Raw genomic sequence first — 18,662 nt, forward strand, 5'->3', positions numbered from 1 at the left:
CACGACATCTTATCAGTCCACCCAAGAAGCTTTAAGCCTTTACTAGTTCTGTGCTTCGAACCCTGCTTCGTTCCATTGTATCCATGTGCAATGCCTCTCCGCATTCTAGGCATCCTTCAAAGTCCAGTTCAGGTGGAAACATGTACGCATGAAGCCTACCCCAGTCACTCCTGTCAGACGCGATGGGCCTCTTCTCCGAGTCCGAGTGCAAACACATTACGGGATTTGTTCGGGCCCAAACCACTCTGTAGACAGGCAATGCATGGCAAGTGGGAAGTGGGAGCATTAGAGCAAGTGACTAATTATTTATAAGCCTTTGAATTATTTCAAACAACCTAATGTTTACTGGTAACAATATTGATGATCCATGTGCTACTGGAAGGCAACAAAATTTGATGGATTTTCCTATTCCCTTATATTCTGGAAATGAATAGCAAAATGCCATCTGCGCCAGCACATTGCAAGTTAAAACCAATCTCCACCCTTTCTCAGTAACTCAAATGAGATCAAGCTCCACATGTGTTTTTTTAAGGGCCAAAAGACTCTTTATTTGTTTGTTTTTCCAGTGAATTTCTACTTTATTTTTTAAAATTAAATGCATTAGGGTGACATTTCTTAATGACTCTCTTATTTACCTGCCTTTATAAAGCTCTGAGTTTCTCTCTCTTCTTTGAGATATTTCTCACTAATGAATGTGTCCCCTATTGTAATAGCCTAAATAAAGTCATCTCTTTATTTGTCCTGTGCATTTCACCATCCACACTGTTTGCTTAGAGACTAAGGGGACAAATGGACAATGAACAGAGTCCACATAAAAACTCTGACCCACAACCTGCAGCAACCTGCCCCAGAAACCAACCCATTGTCTATAATAACCAACCCAGGAAGCCAGCCCGTTGTTGCTGCCAGAGACAATTCAGGAAGCCAGACAATAACTCCTGTAGTGATTGGCTCCAAACGGCCAGGACTTGATTCGTAACAGGCAGCTTCCTTTCCATTTTTTCTCCCTGTTCCAACTTAGGAGCAACAAGGAAAGCCAAATATGCATCTCTAGTCACCCAAGATGCCCTGCTTCTTATTGGCTCACTTTCCCCGGGGCCAACAGCTTCCAGTCAGTGCTCACTGGAAGCCTTTCCTTTTTTCCACTATTAAGCTTTCTCACTCCTCAGACTGCTTTTGAGTCTCTGCCAAAACACAAGTAGCTATGGCCAGCCCTCCTGCTGTAGCGAACTCAGGATAAATAGTTCTTCGTTATTTTCATTTGGTTGGTTTTTGTTTATTTCCATAGTTCTGCAGAATTATACTAGCTAATTTCTAAATCCCTTGGCATGAATAATAATATCACAAAGCCGGAGTGATATCAAAATTAGTGCACTACAGCTTTCCATGAATGGTAAAGCGCTTGCTCTTGCTCTTCTGTGCATATGTTCATCAAGTACCCTTACTTGAATGTACTGTACTTAAAGATATAAAGTGACTGCATTAACACATATGATTGGAAATTGGAATCAGTGGTTAATTTCTTTGATTTGCTTAGTTCAAATATGCACCGCCATCTAATTGTTTATTTTCAATAAATGTTTGGCGCCACTTCGTTTTTTCAGCAAACTTCACTGCAAAATAACTGCTTTTTTTCAGCAAAATTCACACAACATTATGCCATCTTATTTTCAGCATATCAATATGACTTAATTAAGAATAAATGCTAGTTTAATCCATTCCTACCAAACCCCAAAATATTTGCATTCAACTCTTTTCCACAAAGGTGTCTATGGAGAAATGTGACTGATTTGTGACCATCTCAAGGAAGGGCCTTTGATGGCCAGTTTCAGACCTATCGTTTTGTGTACTCAACCTAAGTAGTATTTTAAACTTTGCAAGATCAATCCCTGTCATCTCAGGAGGAACATTCATTTTATTGCTTCCTTTCCTTTCTCCTACTGGGGCAGTGCAGCCTGCCACCCTCAGAAGGAAGCGGAAGTGCTAGCGAATAGGACCAATCACGTCATGCCAGGAGCAGTGACACCTGACAAAACCCCTCCAGCCTCTCTGCTGTTCTAGCACAAGACGAATACATCACTAATTGCTTATTTTCATCTCAAAAGTAATGCAGAACTTTGTTTACCTTTATTAAAACTTCAGAATCCCACAAGATGATAAGGGCTAAGAAAAATTGTGATCAATTGTACTCAATTTCATAATTTCCACTGCTTTTCTAGGTCTAAGGAAAATGACAGCAAAAAGCTTTTGCCATTTGCAGTCTGGTCAATTTCCTTCCCAACAGTCGCTGCTTTGTGAAATTGATTTCACCCCAAGTTGTTTTCGAGTGTTAAGGTTGGAGAGGCAGTTGAAAAGGAGACATTTTTTGACCATTGCTTTAAGTAGGCCCGAAAATTAACTTGTGAAATTTTCTATTGCCACACAAACATATGTCACTGGGAAAATGTCAGCCAGTCTCCTGCATAGACAAACTGATAATAGGTATCTCTGGGTGAATCTGAGAGCCCATAATTAGCACCCAAAAGTCAGCAGAGATGTCAGTGCTCATGAACCTTAACCAATAAGGGGAACCTATCCAAACCAGTTGCTCCATGAAATCAAGCTCCTAATTATTATTAATCATTAAGGAAAATAGATTCATCAACAAAATAAACTAAGTCAACTCAAATTTCGTCCTTAGGCCAAATCCAAAGTCAGGATGGCAGGATCTTGGTATTTGGATGTGTATCCCTGTTGCCATCAGAATCCTTTTAATAATTGAGCAAATTGAATCAAATTGTGTTAAAATAGTTTGAACCTGGTGCCTATTATCCATGTCTTTGTAACCTAAGAATGACAATTTTACCCAAACACAAGGCATAGGATGTATTGCTCCTGAGGTATGTTATCACTTGATCAAAAGAAAAAAGTCCTTTTGACCCAGCAATTCCTCTGCTGGAATTATACCCTAAGAATCCTGAAACACCAATTCAAAAGAACCTATGCTCCCCAATGTTTATAGAAGCACAATTTACAATAGCCAAGAACTGGAAGCAACCTAAGTGCCCGTCAGTGAATGAGTGGATCAGAAAAACTGTGGTACATTTACGCAATAGAATTCTATACAGCAGAAAGAAAGAAGGAGCTCCTACCCTTCAAGACAGCATGGATGGAACTGGAGAGCATTATGCTAAGCAAAACAAGCCAGGCAGTGAAAGATAAATACCATGTGACAACCTAATCAACAAAACAAATAAGCAAGCAAAATAGAACAATAGACATTGAAACTAAGAACAAACTGACAGTAACTAGAAAGGAGGTGGGAGGTGTTAAGAGGGGGAAAGGAGGGGCAGGGTCATCAAGGAAGTGTATTAAAGACACAGGGACAAAGCCAAAAAGGGGTAGGGTCAGGGTGGGGGGAGGTGGGGATGGCTGGGCTAGAAGCTGGGGGGGAATGAAGACAACTGTACTCGAACAACAATAAGAAGAGAGAGAAATATGAAAAAAGCCCTAAAATAAGTAGAAGAGTTACTGTTTAATGGATATAGATATTTTCAGTTTTACTGGGTGAAAATAGTTCCGAAGATTGGTGGTTGTAAGGAATTGTGAATGTACTTCACTGTACCGCTAAATGATTAAGTGGAAAATTTTGTATTTTCGACATTTTCCATAGTTAAAATAAGAGAAAATCAGATGGCGTATTTAATAACTACAAGTTTGAGAAAGTCCCTGAAAATACCATTCCCCTTTCATGTATTCAAATGGTCATGTGAGCCCATCAAAGCCAAGTCTATTGCTATATTACCTTTCACTCACCTTGAACATCATCTCTTCACCTCATTCCCAGTCTCCCACAGAATGAACTATTGAACTGACATTTCTAGGCTGTCCAGTAACCAGGGGCAAACTACTTTTCATCCTGATCATCTAAAGATTGTTCTTTCTTTAGGAATTTCTTACTGCTTTATGTGAAGTTGTTAGGTTACTGCTGAGAAAGAAAAAAAAGGTAACAATGGAAAGGGAGAGTGGGGGAGGAAACACTTAATAAACTGCTGAAAAGCATGGCCTAGTCTCAAGATGTCCTTCTTTTCTTCTGGGTTTTAGGCTTACCCTAGAAAGAAGCTTCATTAAAAAGCATGTTTCTCTCCCCCGAGGTTAAACAGCCGTAGGAAACAGCTCCGTGTTTCCAGACCTTGTATCTTCCAGAGAAGATACAAGGAGAACAAGCACAGGAAAATCAGGCTATTCAACTTGACTTTCTAAACCTGATTTCTCTTCAAATTGTACTATTTCTATTTTATGGTGACATGTTTTATAAAGCCCATTCAAGTTGATTATATCAATTAATTTCATTAAGTCTTTACCACAACTCTGCAATAGATATTACTTTCTTTATCTGTAGGTAAGTAATTTATATTCGGAAGAGTTCCTTACCGAATTCGAACAGCTAGGAAATGACAGAAAATCTGCTTTGGATCTTTTAACTCCTAAATCTGCTTCATTTTCCACTCTACCAACAGGAACACATGCTGATTTAGTCTTTGTTTAACATCTCCCAACAGGTACAAAAGTACCTGCTTCTTAGTATTGATCATTTTCTTTTCATGAAGGAAAATGTCTTCAGTGACAACCAGGGGTTACTATACCCAAACAGATAAAATGAGAGGGGATTTGCTAGGCCCAGGTAACTGCCCACTGAGGACCATAAATAGGGTGATTGATTATAAGTACTCGAAGGAAGTTTTCCAGAGCCTAAAGGCAAGCATTGTCCTGGCCTGGCTTTGACCTGGAACTGGAATTGGAAAGCTGGAAAGAATCATGAAGGCCCCTGTCCTGGCTGCCTCTAGGACTACCACATGCTCCAATTTTGAGATTCTGTGTCACCATATGCCACTTGCCCATAACTCCCAAAATGACCCCCCAAAATGCAACTTCAGTCCCCCTATCAACTTATGAGTCCAGTGTTCTCAAATAAGTGACTCATGCTTGTCCTGCTTGAATTCTCACCTTCTAGGAGACAGCAGTCCAAAGAGTCAGTTCCTCAAGTCTCTCCTCAAGAAAATGGGTAGGCATTGACTCCAATGATCAGGAGAGTTGCTTCACTCTGGCAAACGAACAAAGTGTGCATGCCTTTTGGGCTACAGCCTACTTCAACCTCTGTGTCTCAGTTTACACCAAAGTATGGTCTGCCCTTAAGTAAAATAAAAATCCAGAGTTTTACTACTCAAAATGGTGCTATAATGAGTATCAGAAAAATGCAATTTGAAATAAAATTAACAATCATCAAATTGGCAAAAATTGAAAAGTTAGAAAATATCAAGCAGGCAGGTCGATGGGAAAGCAGGAATCTTCAATGTTGGCCCACCCACATTAGTGACAACTGACTGTACCTATAAAAGTAGGCACTGTGCTCCAATACGACCCCCAAATGCTCCTGGTTGTGGTCTTCTAGCAAAACTCTTGCTCGGGTGCAGTCCACTAATTCTGAAAACACACGTAAGATCTGTTGTAATAGTGCCTCTGGGAGCAAGAGGGAATTTTGAAACTTGAGAAGGAAACAAGGGAGACAACTATGACATTTTACATCTTTTCCGTGTAAAACATTTGAAGATAAATATTAATATGTACAAACTCTGGGTGGAGAGCAGAAAATTGTTAATGTATCGCCTGTGCATTTAAGGTTTTGTAAACTCGAAAATCAAAATAAATAGGAAAATAAATAGAGCGCAACCTTTTCTGTTTGGAGTGTAAAATGGAAACATGTTTTCTTACATGACACATCAATCACTCCCCAAGAACTACGCTCATCCCTCCAACATCAGGTTCCACTATCATTCTCAGCACTTGAGACTCCAGCAGGGAGGAGAGCAGACCGAGGAAGGAGAAGCTGTGCAGAATCTGCCCATCTGCTGGCTTTAGTTGTGGCAGGAGGGTGTGGTCTGTCGGGCCAGGTTCCTAAAGAGGAAGTGACCTTGGGGTTGGTGGGATTTACTGCTGCCTTGGAGCGAAACTACTGCATGTGGCCTTCAGTTGGGTGAGAAAGGGTAACTACAGCAGTTTCCCTATTGGGTAGTTCTCTGGTGTTGTTTCGACCTGATTTTTGGAAATCTAACTCCATGTTAGTGCTCTATTTCAAATACTGTGAACCACGCAGTATCCTCTCTATCCTTTGCACTTGTAAAATGCAATACAGATCCAGAAAAATGAATATCAAATCATAGTTTAATGAAATATTATAAGCTCCTTTGTAATCACTACCCAGGACAAGAACTAGAACTTGTCCTGTACCCCGGGACGCTAATTGCCACCCCTTCTTCCTTCTTAGACGTCACCATTAATCTGACTTTTAATGCTTTCCTCACATTTCTTTGTAGTTTTATCCGTGGGCTATGCATCTCTAAACAATATAATTTACTGTTTTGTTGTTAACTCTCTTTTATTTTTAACTAAATTTATTGGTGGAACATTGACCTCTGTGTACTCTACGGTGTGTTCTCTCTCTATATATACCTCTCTCTTCACCTATCTCCATCTTTCCTTGTCTCTTTCCCTTTCCACCTTTTCCTATGTTAAATAAGTGTCTCATTTAGCCTATAGAGTTCCCCATAGTATGCATTTTGCTGATTGTATCTTTGTGGAGTAGTTTTACCTGCTGCACTATCTCTGTACTTCCTACTTTCTACACATTGCAATTTACACATAAAGAATTGGTCATGTTCTAATTTCTTTTTTGATTTAGGGATTACATCATAGTTGGTGTCATGCTCCTCTGTCAGGGACACACAGAGCTGTCTTTCATTCTATGAGTTTACCCGCAATAGACTCTCGAAGCCTGTTAGGAGTTGTCAAGTGGTGCCATTGGAATTCAGTCATCACTAGTTCCATTGTTATCTGGAATACATCTACAGAGACATTTCTCTGCATCTATGCAGTTATCCAGCAAAAGACCTCATAAAAAATAATGCTCAGATCTTTTCCTTCACTTACAAGTCTTCAAAATACCAAATTGGTTTCCTATCATATCATTTTGAACTCATATACATAAACATACTTGATGTTTTAAAAAACCACTATAGTTATTACACTTACTGGTGTAAATTTTGCTGCAACTTTAGACACTAAGAACCTCTTCAAGTTGAAATTATCTAGTTCTGACCTTCATGGTCTCTGAGAGCTTCATTGGATTACCTTGAACAGTTCTGACCCAGAGCCCTGGAGGTAGGCATTACTCTATGATGCCTTTGTTTGTCGGTTGGTTTGTTTATCTGTTTGTTTGTTTTAAGGGGGAAACTATATTTACTAAGTGCTATCTTGGATCCAGGGCTGGTCTTGATATTAGGCTAGTTATTATTTTAGTCTTTTCAGTGGACAGGAGTAAAACACACACATAATAATAATAATTTTAATTCAGTTTTAGAATGTCAGGGAGTTGACTTCAGCTTGTCTATTTTATATCTATGTCTCATGTCTCTTCCCTGAGAAGCTGGTTAGCAAGACCACCAGGGAGAAGAAGTAAAACGTTCCATAATAATATTTTGCTCAATCCCACATTACAACAGCAACCTCTGAATAACAATACACATATTACCACCCTCAATCAAAATTATTGCCAAAAGCAGTTATATATTTTTGTTTATATTTCCCCATTCTTTCTCAATTTCTGAATATTTACAAGGTCAAAACATATAGACATTTTATACTATACTCTTTCCTTGTTGTCCTTATTTAGTATTAGTTGTATGAGCAACACATAGGAGTAGCATAGAGGACCATGCAGATAAGAGTTTGTGTGTGGCCTCGATATTGGAAAGTGAACTTGGCTAGATTTAATCTTTGGCTCACATTTTTGTCGTCTCCTTGTCCCCTAGTCCCAGCCCTTTGCAACCACTGATTTATCTCTATGGCTTATTTAACCTTTTGAGTCTGGATTCTTTCACAGAGCACAATGCAATTGAAATCCATCTTTGTTTATGTCAGCCCTGAATCCCTGAATCTGGAGGGTGGACTTTCTCAATTATTCTGCCTCTCCTCTAGTGTGCTGAGACCTTAAATAGTCTGGACTTAAGTTTCCATCCCCTCTCCACGGGAATAGGATGTTTTCCTTTTACTTTTGCCTAAGGTGTAATTACTTTTTTGGGGGGGGGTATTCTTTTTCCCTACAGGGCTACAGGTACACTGCCCTTCCTGAAGCAGCCTGTGGTTTTCGTCCTTTGAACCAGAAAAAGTCAGGTGGACCTCTGCCCCTCCTTGGTAGTCTTGCCAGGATGGGGGATTTCTCTTGTTCTGCCCATCTAGTCTTCATCTCAGGTGCCAGTGACTGCCCAAGGGCCTGAAGGGCTCTTGGATTAAGGTTCCAATGGTTCTATATCCTCATGCTAGCCCACACTCTGTCTTTACTAATTGAAAACTTTTTTTATTACCATGGCTGCTACGGCTCTATGGTTTGAGTGCCAGCCTGAAAATCACAGTGTCACTGGTTTGATTCCTGGTCAGGGCACATGCCTGGGTTGTGGGCCAGGTCCCTAGTGGGGGACATGCAAGAGGCAACCACAGAATGATGTTTCTCTCCCTCTCTTTCTCCTTCCTTTTCCCTCTCTCTACAAATAAATTTTAAAAATCTTTAAAAATATATACTTCACCTTTAATTAAAAAATTTCTTATCTAAATTTCTTCTTGCAGCTTACGTGGAGGCCCTGACTTACTCCCACTGCCAGAGAAATGATGCTCACATCCCATTTGTCCTTGGAGGTGCCCATCTTTCCCCAAAACTCAAGCTACTTGGTAGCACTGCACATTCAGTTCATCAGTGGGTTCAAGAAAAGTTTTGATGTCATAGATTATCTGCCTCTTTGGTAGGTAGCTGGAAGCCATGCTCTTCCCAGCTTTCTACACCTCCCGTGGAAGTCTCAAGTACCAATGTTTTTAATAGAGTTCTTTTCTGCTTAGTCAAACAGAGTCACTTTCTGTTGGAATATGCCTAAGAATCATGATGACTAGGATGGAAGAAACAAAAAGATCATCAAAATGAATAGCAGTGGAATTCTAGGTTCAGTTAACTCAGAAGTGGCTGATAGGAAAAATTACTCGTGAACTATCACTAACCCTCAAACTAGCCATGTTTTGTGATTTTTCACAATAAAGACTCACAAGCTCTGACTTTGTATATAGATTTACTATTCAAATGGGTCAAAATAATCTGTGAGTGAAACAATTTGTGAAAAATCTTTAGTTCTTTGCCAAGAAAAAAGTTTGACACTGCAGAAAGCTGTAGTCATGAAAAACAACACAGGACAGCCATATTTAACCTTACTGAAAACCTTGATTTTATCCTGATCGACCTACTAACTGCAGTTCACTTGGTCATCAATTCACCTTTCTTATCAGACCAGAAATGGGATGCAGCATAATGTCTGAACAATTACTCTGAGGACTGAAAAGTGATAGAGCTTCCCTTTACCTAAAGGCTGACCCTCCTTTTCAAGGTGCCTTCATTTCTGATCACAAACAAGGTCCGGCACAAATAACGCCCCCTTTCCATCACATAAAAATCTTTTCTTACCAAATAATAAGCATGTAATTCTGTAACATAACAATATCAAACACAAGTACACCATACGGCATTTTAGTGAAATGTTCAAATTGCTGTTCAGTTTGTGCACGACATTCACATCACCTACCAACCACTTTCAGTGAATGGCGTTACTTCCGCTAGACCCCGTATTTTCTATTTCTCTGTACCAACGCTCGACTCCATGAGGCTGGAACCAAGAATTAGGAGTTCATCGGGAACCCATAAATGTCTCTGCTCCTTTCTGGGAATCTCCCTCCTTTGAACAGTTTAAACATTTTCCTGGTTCTGTCATATCATGAGTAAACTATCATGTCATAGGAGTTAAAACATTTTTATATATGTAAGAGTTGTGGCTTTCTATTTCTAAACATGATTCTTCATCACTAGTATCATTTTCCTGAGCTCTTTCTATTTGGGTCAGGTTTATGGTAATCTGGTCATTCTTTTTGCCACAAGTTCAAGAAATCTTGAATACTACTAGAACTGAAAGAAAAAAAATATTCAAATCCTCCTGTGGCTCCAATCCTTTTGCTGATATTAAAGCTAGTGATTTATGCCTCCTCAAAGGACTTGCAACTTTCACTGCTGTGTTCACAGGCCCTAAAGTGTTCATAACATCTGTTCAATGTTTGGTAAACTTAATCATGACTATCAACTTTCAAAGTCATTTTCTGACTATACACTACTTGGAAGAAAATAGAATAGGTCAATTAAATCATCATGTTCAAGGCTAATTTTTTTAAAGAAGGAACTCCATTTTTAAGATAGTTTGGTAAATATAACATTTTTTGAAGATTTTATTTATTTATTTTTAGAGAGTGGGGAAGGGAGAAAAAGAGGGACAGAAACATTGATTTGAGAGAAGCAGAGATCTGTTGTCTCTCACACAGCCCCAGGCGGGACCTGGCCCGCAACCCAGAAATGTGTCCTGACCAGGAATCAAATTGGTGACCTTTCAGTTTGTAGGATGATGCCCAATCCACTAAGCCATATAGCAGTTTGGGATCAAGTCTAATTTTTATCGTATTATGGCCTATTGGGGTGGGAGGGAAGATAAATATAGTGAATTTAATATAAAGTAACTATACAAACCAACATTAACTTGAAAATAAAAAAAGAAAAGTTCAAACCACCGGAACCCCTACTACTTAAGGGGAAGGAGAAATAGCAAAGCTTGTAAAGAAACAAAAGCAAAATAAATCTTGCTAGTGTTTCCTCATCATTGACACAACACTGAGAACATCCAATGGCAAGTGTGGTCCTGTGTTTGTTCTGTGAGGAGAGGGACAGAAAGAAGGTGGCCTCATCTTTCTCTGTTGTCTTGGTATTTTTTTAAGTTAAATAATATCTTTCTGTGTATTCTCAACTACTCTATAGGCATTTCATTTTATTTTTGTTCCCTATCATAAAATTAAAATTGAAGAGAGAAAAAATCGATTTTTTTCTCTCTTTTTCAAGAAATCTTCTGTTCAGTATCTCCAAAGAGAGATGAGCAGGCTCCAGAAGACTAGACAGGGACCCAAAAGACAAAGCTGGCAGACTATTCGTGTCAAGATAATTTAGCATTTTACTCTATCACGGAGATGATAGTCAACTTTACAGTGTAAAAGTTCCTTGTTTACTATAATAAACCAACAGAGACTTAACATTTTTTGAATATTAATAGTGTTTTCCCTGGCTGGTGTAGCTCAGTGGATTGAGCACGGGCCTGCAAATCAGACGATTGCGGTTCGATTCCCAGTCAGGGCACATACCTGGGTTGCAGGCCGGTTCCCTGCAGGCCAGTTACCAGCAGCGGACACCCGAAAGGCAACCATACATTGATGTTTCTCTCCCTCTCTCCTTCCCCTCTAAAGATAAATAAATAAATTTAAAAAAATAGTGTTTTAACTGTATAAAAAACAATCTCTGTGATTCTAACATTAAGAAAACATGTCCAAATTAACTGATTCTGTTAATACAGAAGAAGGAAAAAAGGATTTAAAAAAGGAAAAGAAGTAATAGTGCACATAAAATAAATTTTAAAATTCACCCTAATAAATTCCATGAAACAAACACTATTTTTATTTTTATTTAATTGTTGTTCAAGTACAGTTTTCTGTCTTTTACTCCCATCCCAGCCCACCCCCCAGTGCTCCCCACCTCCCTCCCATTTCCACTCCCCTTAGTTGTTGTCCATGTGTCCTTTATACTAGTTCCTGTAAATCCTTCCCCTTTTCCCCTGAAATTCCCTCCCCTCTCCCCTCTGGTCACTGCCCCCCTGTTCTCTATTTCAATGTCTCTGGTTATATTTTGCTTGCTTGAACAAACACTATTTTTAAAATGATCTCCGTCTTTGGAATAATTATTATCCTTATTTACAGTTGATCAAAAGTAAAACAAAACTATAAGGTACTATTATTCCTCTAAATGTGTTATTAAAAGATAGTTTTAGAAAATGATGAATTATGACTGTCACACAGATAGAAAAATGAGCATGGGTTAAAGATTTTATTGTACTCATTTGTTATGAGGGAACCAAGCAGATGTTATTATTGGTTCAAAGGAAAAACAAAATTTACATGGAGTAGAGAAATGTCAAAATAAATTGGAAGTAGGAACAAACTAGCTTTTCCAGAAGGGAAGAAATCAATTAATATCACTACCAAACATGACAGCACTTACATATTCATTAGTTACCTGGAACTGATAAATAATTACAAAGTAGTTCAAAGAGAAAGAATAGGGCTAGAATTAATAACCTGGAAGTGAATGCTGTGAACAGTGCATAGCTTTCTACTGAAACACACAAAAAGAATTTTATAGTAATTTCCTATCACTGTAGAAAGTTGAGAATGTAGAGAAATGGTATAGAGGAGCCCGTAATACCCAATTATTACTACAGAATGGTGTATTGTGCTAAATGTCATTCATTTTTGGATATTTTCTAAGAACACCAAAAAATGTAGTGATCTACTCTTTCTTGTCTTCAACCATGTACCCAATTTAAGTTTTAATTACTTCTTTATCTATAATATATACAAAGAAAGAATAGCAAACAGGAAGGTAATTTGGTATAAGAAAAGAATAAAAATACATGAGATATATAAATATATGTATTTATATTCGATTTATATATATTTACATTATATATACATATACATATATATATTCTGTACTAAAAATATCCTACTTTGGTGGATGGGCTTTATCTAAAATAGTACTTACTAACTAAAAAGGGGAAATGGTAAAAATTAAATCAAGTTGTCATTGAGAATCAGTGATCCGTTACAAATCGGCCATCTTGAACTATAAGGAAACCTGGCATTAAGTAAAACTATACTGGCTTAAACTATATATCAGTTTATTTGGTCAGTTGATTGTCATTTTTTGTTTTGTTCCACTATATGATATATGTGAACTCCAGGCATTCATACTTTACCTGGTACCTTCAAAAATAAAATCTACTCTGGCTGGTGTGGCTCAGTGCAATGAGTGCCAGCCTGTGAACCAAAGGGTCATCAGTTCGATTCCCAGTCAGGGCACATGCCTGGGTTGTGTGCCAGGTCCCTGTGGGGGGTCACACAAGAGGCAACCACACATCGATGTTTCTCTTACTCTGTCTATCTCTCCCTTCCCCTCTCTCTAAGAATAAATAAATAAAATATTTTAAAAAATAAAATCTAAAACAATTAAAATGAATGGGAACTGGATTGGTTCAGAAAATAACCAAAATATATTTTGAAATTTTATTTCAGACTGAAAAGTGTACACAGGTTATGTTGACAAATTACTTTGTCTTTTTAAATGATGGATTTAGAGGAGTATAGAATGAATTCAAACGTTTCTGTGTCAGTGGAGTGAGGCAGAAAGGTGAGAGGAACAGGTAACAAAATCATAACTATATAGGTTATGTGGTTGTCCAGGCGGGTTTTTAGGTCTTCAGTGGGGCTACAGTAACCTTTCAGAATATTGTATGTGACCTATAGGTCTTTTAATCTATTATTTAAAAAAGTATAAAAGGAGTTCTGGGAAACTTTTAGGTCTCATACTACTACTCGCAAATGGAGTTACAGCTCCCATGGGAATCTTATGAGAAGCCATGGAAGCCATTTCTCTGCCTGTAAATACCATCATGACCACCCAAGGTATTGGGGAGTGTGTCCCGAAATGGGGTGATGAATACTTGTCACAAATGGCTACGACCATGGCAAACCCTGCTCAGTGTCCTTTACTACTCAGCTGAGATGTGTTCTCAGAATATTATTTAATGCAAGGCTCCAGGCAGCATCTACCAATCCAGTGGAGTTGACAGGTAAGTTTCAACTTAATTTGCCACCACTGACATGGGTTATCAATGACTGATTCTATACCAAAGAGACCAAAAACTAAAAGAGCAATAGATCAAACACCTCTCTGGGAAAGGATATAAGTTCTATTTCCTATGTTGTCACTAAGAGCTGTTTATTGGCGTCACATCACTCGTAGTCTGGGTTCATTTGGTTGTCCTAACAACTATTCCGGACCCTAGAGAGGTTCCCGCAGGGGTCTCTGAGTACCCTACAAAAACTGAAATAGCAAGACCTCAAGTGATGTCAAGTGGGCAGATTTGACAATGTCAACACCTGTACTATTTAGCTTCTCACAATGGGATGCAACCTCCTCTAAAACTACTCAATTTCAGATTTTCCCTTCATATTGTCTTTCTTTTAAATCATAGTCAGACTCAGTCTGATGTTGGCAGATATTGGCACATTCGGTCAGCCCTTGTATAATAAATACACTCTGCTGATAAATACTGTCCTCACCACAGTGCATCAGTGCACCTAGATATCTATCTTGATCCACTTGGTATCCACATTTGTATCCTTTACTTGATATTAAAATATAGCAATTGAACATGTATTTTTGCTTTTGATTCTCATTTTTCATTCCTAAAAAACATTATTCCTGCCTATTATGAACACTATTATGACTAACACTTTAGTTCATGAAGAGCCTTTCACCTTTTTTCACTTTTGTTTTCCATTCTTACAATTATGTTATAATCAGGCATCAATCCAAGGACTGGTCAGAAGGTAAGGTTAGTGGCACTGGTATCATCCAAGCTGGATGGCGTTGGTATTTAATGATGTACTTAACTGGACAATACCCATGCCACTAGCCTCCTCCCTACAAATTCTGTCACTTAGGTTTCCCTAAAGATTTAGTCTCAAGTACCCTTCTTACCTTCGCTGTCCTTGGAACCTTAACACTTCCCTTCTCCCTTTCCATTTCTCTTACAGTCCTCCACCTTCCTTCTTCAAACAGTTTGAAGGATGTGGGAAGTGCTAGGACTGCTGCCCGGGGAGATGATCCAGTGGCAATTTCCAGAGCTTTTTAGTCCGGTGAGAACCCAGATAACCAAGGAACAAAGCACCGCGATAAGAGTTGTTATAGTGGACATTGTAAAATGCTCTACGAAGGCCAAGAGGAAATGCGTCAAACTCCTTGGCTATGGCAGGGAAAACCTTGATCCTTTCAGCTACACTATGACAGGAAATTCCTAAAATATTATTATATGTTGGAGGGCATTTTGTGTGTCTTTCTTCTTAATTGTCCTTAAGCCTTCCTGCTCTTTCTCCCTGTATTAACCTGGTCATCTGTCACCATACTCTGCTGTTTGATATCCGGGGTCTCGCTGAGACTAAAGGTTCAGTCCCTTCCAGTGCTGGCCAATTTCCAGGGATAGGAAACAACTCACCCAGGAGCGTGTCTTTCAAATACAAATCAACCCATCCAGAGCCCACACTTTAGCTGCCATATCTATCAGAATGTCTCACTCAGGGCCACTATCTACACAACTGAATCATCCCAGGGCCAGGTATCAAACAACTAGGCACTGCCCCTATGTGCCAGAGCCCACTGAAATGACGCAAACTAGACAACCTTAAAACTGCCGACCCTGCTTTTCCACCACAAAGGCTGTTGCCAACAGTCTTCCCTTCTTTCTGCTTCTCCCAATCAGCTGAGATGCCTCCCTGTGTGCCCCAGGCCTCGATCCCCGCCATGGCTTGGTGTGCTCTTACCTCTGGGAACTGTGACAGCACACTGTCTTCTCAATGACAGCCATTTTCTGATATGTTGGACTTACTACCCCTGGAATTTTTATTAACATCCTATATTTTATTGTGATAGCATAAACAACAAAAAGAATTTCAAAAAAATAAGTGGAACAAAATAGAAAACATCTCCTCTCTCCCATCACCCCACTTCCTGTCCTCTCCATTTCACTTTGTTAGTATAGACAACGATTTAAAACAAAAATGATCAAGAAAATAGGCTGTCTACACACAAACATGATATTCCTGTCAACTACTTCCTGTATGAGAGTACTATGTTCTTTGTACTATTTGGCAGAACAACAGAAAAGAAATGATCTCTTTTGCAGAAAAAAAAATTTTACACACTGATAGAGTTAATGACTTTTAAATTTAATTGGTTTAATTTTAAGAGAGAAATTCTATTTGGTTAAGCAGCTACTCTTTTAAATCTCAAAGCTATAAATAAATCAATGATCTTAGTCTATGAAAGTAGAATAGTAAACTCACACACTCACACACACACAGTAGGGTGAGTCATAGGTGGGTATTAGAATGGAGTGAGCGCGTTTAACCCTTTTAAGTGAAGCAGATACAAAGATGAACTCATGCCTCCAGCCCCCGCCATTGTAGAATTCTTGCTATGGAAAATCATTGTCTGTTAAGGAAAGAAAAGATTGAAGACATTCATTTCACTTCCATACTGAGACATTAGCTAAACACACCAAGTGTTTTATGCCCAGATAGCTGCAAATTGAAACAGCAACAACAAAAAAAGAACTAAAACAACAAGTAGGAAAAAATGACTGTCTTCTGAATTATACACAAAGATCCCCTCTAGATATCCCAGCCTGCTAGTATTGAAAAACAAATACAGTCTAGCAATTGTGGAAAGAACCTATTAGGCTGAGAAAGTATCTCACTACCCATGGGCATCAAAAGTTCAAGAGCCCTCGGGCTCCACTAACAGTTCCTTAAAAAGAGCAATGAACCTAGAAAGCTCCACTGAGGCAAAGGATTTTGGGAAGGTTCAGAAGCAAACAAAGGCAGCTACGCCTTCTCAGTGCCAGAGCTCATTAAGATGTTTTATATTCAAGTGAAGTCAGTAGAAGAATAACACCACTCTTCACATGTGAAATAAAAAGAATGTGAATGATCACCAATCATTAAAATAAAAAGAAACTAAAAATAGATCTTTATGACCAAACAGCCATTTGCAACCAGAAAAATACACTTGGCCATGTCTTATCCTGCAAAGCAGGGTAAGAGAATTCATTATTGTCCAGCATCAGTTCTCCAACTCATTCCTGTCAGTTTGAGCCCTAGTCTGAATCTACAAGCACCGCTGAGCACGATAGGATCCAGTTGTTGAGAAAGCAAACCGAATGAGAAGAAAGAGGGTGGACCTGCAGACTTTGCCCAATTTTTAGCTTTCCTACTGAGTTAAAATGTGTGGCTTTAGGCACAGCATTCAGTCCTCCTGCCTCAGTTACTTCACATATAAAATGAGAATAAAAACTATTTTACGGCCTATTGTGAATACACGTATGTTGTAAACTGGTAGGTTCTGTAGAATTGACGAATTCCTTACATATAAAATGTGTGAAAATAAAATCATATTACTTAGATTTAGAGGAGGAATGAATGCATTATACCAGATACACTAAACAGATCAAATTTCATATTTCTGTACGGGTAGCTATCATAGAACGAAGTAAAGAAATATTACCTTATAGTATCAACGAATGATGGGAAGAGACCACTCTGGATCTGTTCTCTCTAACCAGGTGCCCATATGTGACATGGCTAAGCTGATCACACCCAACTACAGGTCTTGAATTGCTGTGATCTTTTGGAACTATAAACTCCACTTGCTACAGGAATGACTTTTGATACCATCTGAGAACTGAACTTATATTCACATTCTTTCCAGAATACTAGCTCATCTTGGCTCCTGAAAATGGCTGTGAGCTTCTGGATCCTAGTTCTTGAAGGCTGAGTCTCTAGTCTGGACCTTTCACTTTAGTTCCTTCACCACAACAAAAGAGAATTTCCTTGTGTGGGATTTTTTTTGTTGTAGTTGCAATTGTTGCTTACAACATAAACACTGTAAGAATGCAGTGTGCTTTTTTAGATAAGAACATACATCAAGCTCATATTTTTAGTGTTATGGACGAACATTAAGTTGTGTATGTGGGAGGGAAGGTGGGATGGGGAGGGGAGACAGAACAAAACTCAGCACTCAACACATCTGGTTAACAAGCGCAGGCTGCAGGTTTAAGGACTGAAGGGTACCAAACTTCTCAAGTCTGTGTTTCAGTGCCAGCTCTGAGCTGATGCTATTCTTAAATAAAATGAAACACTGCAAGCCAAAAGCAAAATGTAACAGATTTGCCAGCTGTGAGCATGCTGCTTACAGATTGAATTTGGGACCAAAACCATTATATAGTATAATTTATGACAACTCAAGAAAATATGTTTTGACAAACTAAAGTCTTATGAAAAAAATAAGCAGATCCAAACACTAACTCTCTTCTCAGTGGAGTGCCAATATTTGAACGCTTTCTCCCCTTTCCCAACCATCTCATAGTTTAGATTTGGTCAGAGGAGATAAACATTTGTCTTTGCTAGGAATAAGCAGAGACTAAGACAAACGGGATGTATACCCAGGTCTGTACAGAAAGTATCCAGCCATGTACTGTGAAAAAGAGAGACGTTTATTGAAGAAGATAGAAGAAACATTGTATATAGGACAATGACGCCTCTGTCCCCTTCAAAGTAGGCACCTTGGGACCTCACACAGTTCTCCCAGTGTCTCTTCCACTCTTCAAGACACTCTGCAAAGTCCTTTGTTGGAATAGCCCTCGGCTGCCCCGTTGTATTTTCCTGAATGTCACTGATGATCTGAAATCCCTTCCCTTTCAAAGGTGATTTTAGTTCGGGGGAAAGCCAGAAGTGTTTGTCGTTTCCCATCCTGTATGCATTCCGCATTCTCAGGTGCACTGCTTGTTGCAGTCCTTCCAGAATGTGGATCACTTTCAACAAGGTCCCAG

This window comes from Sturnira hondurensis, unplaced genomic scaffold (assembly GCF_014824575.4).
Source record: "Sturnira hondurensis isolate 20B ecotype Veracruz unplaced genomic scaffold, ASM1482457v3 Scaffold0001872, whole genome shotgun sequence".
NCBI lineage: Eukaryota > Metazoa > Chordata > Mammalia > Chiroptera > Phyllostomidae > Sturnira > Sturnira hondurensis.